This window comes from Bison bison, unplaced genomic scaffold, assembly GCF_000754665.1.
Source record: "Bison bison bison isolate TAMUID 2011002044 unplaced genomic scaffold, Bison_UMD1.0 scf7180017863475, whole genome shotgun sequence".
In the NCBI taxonomy this organism is placed as follows: Eukaryota; Metazoa; Chordata; class Mammalia; order Artiodactyla; family Bovidae; genus Bison; species Bison bison.
Genome location: NW_011494047.1, coordinates 52,018 through 54,801, shown reverse-complemented (window position 1 = coordinate 54,801; position 2,784 = coordinate 52,018). Strand labels below are relative to the sequence as shown.

The window sequence follows — 2,784 nt, the reverse complement described above, 5'->3', positions numbered from 1 at the left end:
ACGGGGGAGCCTGGTGTGCTGCCATCTATGGGGTCACACAGAGTCTGACACGACTGAAGTGACTTAGCAGTAGCAGTAGCAGCATGAAATACTTCTATTCTGCCAAAGAGGAATTTCAGATCTGGTACACAGAGGTGTGAGAGCTAATTTTATCTCTGTTAAATCTACACCAGATAGGGGATTAAGAAATGTAAACTACCATGTATAAGTAAGCTATATGTTTTACAGCACAGATAATAGAGCCAATATTTTATAATAACTATGAATGGAGCATTACCTTTAAAAATTGTGAATCACTATATTGCATTTCTGAATATATAATATTGTATATCAAGCATATCTCAATAAAAAAATAAACGTTTAAATTTAGACTAGGTCACCTTTCTTGTTAAAAGTGTTGTTAAATTTTGATAAAGTAGGATCAAATCTGGTCACTGTGCTGCATACAATTTTTTGGAAAATTTTCTGAAATTTTAAATTTTATTTGAAAATACATTTAATATGAGATTATTCATAATAAAGTTCTGATCATTTTTGTAAGTAATATGAAAAACTCGGTCACTTGTTTTATTGTTTATAACATTAAAATAGTCTATGTGAATTATTTGGCATTAAATTTCCTCTCATTCTCTTTTATTGCATTTTATCTTTGAAAATAATGTATGTTTACCATAAAATATTGATTTTACAGATTTTGTGAGTGGCCTTAAATTTTCATGATTATATGCCTATTACCTAAGTTTGAGGGCCACATTCACATAAGAGATGAAGGAGTCAAAAGTCTCCAACAAATAATCTTGTCCTCTACCAAACCATGTATTCCTCACAAGAAGTAACAGTTTTAATTACATCTGAAATAAATCATAAAATTGGCTTCCCTGATGGCTCAGTGGTAAACATTCTGCCTGCAATGTAGGAGCCACAGGTTTGATTCCTGGGACAGGAAAATTCCCTGGAGGAGGGCATGGCTACCCACTCTAGTAGTTCTGCCTAGAGAATCACATGGACAGAGGAGCCTGGCAGGCTACAGTCCATAGGGTCCCAAAGAGTAGGACATGACTGAAGTGACTTAGCACGCATGCACACATGCAAACCATAAAATAACAATGATATACTGTTATTTTTGGACAAACACACAATTATAATATTCTACCAATGCCAGGAACTTTGAGATTTTCTTTCAATTTTACCACCAGAATAAGAGTTAACATATTTGATCTTGATTTTCTCTGAAGAACTGCAGTCAGTCATTTGGTTCATTTAAGGGTATATTTTAATACTGGATTAATGCCATACATTCTGATATTTTTTTGTTCCTTACATTCTGATATAACATTTTAATAAAATTACAGTAAATAAAATTCTCCCTCACTGAATATGGGAACCATAAATTCACCAATAACTGTTTTAACAAAAGAATTTTTGTTTTGTCAACAATAAATGATATTGTTAATAAGAAATTGCCAAAAGCCTAGACATATAGTAATTTAAAAACTGAAAATTATCAAATACTAATATAATAAGCATACATACAATTTCCAAGCAACACAAGTATTGTTGTAAGAATTTGACTTTTAAAGTTGGTAGAAACAGAGTTCATAATTCAAGCAGTATGTAAGGTATGGAGGAGGGCATGACAACCCACTCCAGTATTCTTGCCTGGAGAATCCCCATGGACAGAGAAACCTGGCAGGCTATAGTCCATGGGGTCGCAAAGAGTCGGACATGACTGAGCGACTAAGTGCAGCACAAGGTATCATTAAGGGCTTTCCAGATAGCTCAGTGATAAAGAATCCCCCTGCCAATGCATGAAACACTGATTTAATCCCTGGGACAGGAAGATTCCCTGGTGAAGGAAATGGCAACCCACTCCAGTATTCTTGCCTGGGAAATCCCATGGTCAGGGGAGCCTGGCTGGCTACAGTCTATGGGGTCGCAGAAGAGTGGGACACAAGTTAGCAGCTAAACAACAACAGTAAGGTACAATTATCCATCTTCTCCCTCAACATGTAAATATATAGAAAGATATTTTCTATTTGGGACCTTGAATAAAACTTAAGCATTTTATTGTCTTTTTGTTCCAAATGTATTTTGTTGTTATTGTTGTTGTTAAATCTAAAGATGTTCAAATGAACATTTGCTATGCAGTTTTAATTAATCATGATGCTTTAGGTGAAGATAAATTTTCTTCTTGAATCAACATTTCACTTTTGGAAATTAACAGATAGGAAGAAATTATAAGTTTAAAAGTCTATTACTTATAAATTTTAAGAAACTGAAAGAACTATACATTTCAATAAGGATAAAGCTTATTGGCAAAATTAATAAAATTGACACAATCAGCATTAGCTTTGTAGAGATGAAACAGCATTTCAAGGAAAACTGATTTACCTTCATTATTTGTTCTATTTTATCTGCTGATGCTTATACATTTATAGTAATATAAATATGCAAAATTTCTCCTCAAAACAGTTCACATTTAAGAAAGCTACATAACTTCTCTTAAGACTGGATATGGCTAATTGCAATGAATTTACACCAAAACAATAACTTACTTGAAGTCCCCAGAAGCTTGGAAGGGATTTTTAACTTTCACAGTAACTTCTTTCCATTTATAACATGGGGATTTGCATTTTATAGTTGCCTAAGGTAAAAAAGAAATAAAACATACTATATGATAATAACAAAAAAGAATATCCTCAACTATAAAATATAGGCTTAAAGTATCTAAAAACCTCTCCATTTAAACATTTCAGAGATATTAATTTATATAAACATTATACT

At 32.8% G+C, this 2,784-nt stretch overlaps 1 long non-coding RNA gene across 1 annotated transcript in view; it reads right to left on the bottom strand.

Annotated features, from left to right (window-relative positions):
• Positions 1 to 2,784, bottom strand: part of LOC104983857 — a 31,617-nt gene that overhangs the window by 12,757 nt on the left and 16,076 nt on the right. Inside the window, exon 3 of the long non-coding RNA XR_824687.1 lies at positions 2,556 to 2,644. This is a non-coding gene — a long non-coding RNA (uncharacterized LOC104983857). The remainder of the gene's footprint in view (positions 1 to 2,555; positions 2,645 to 2,784) is intronic.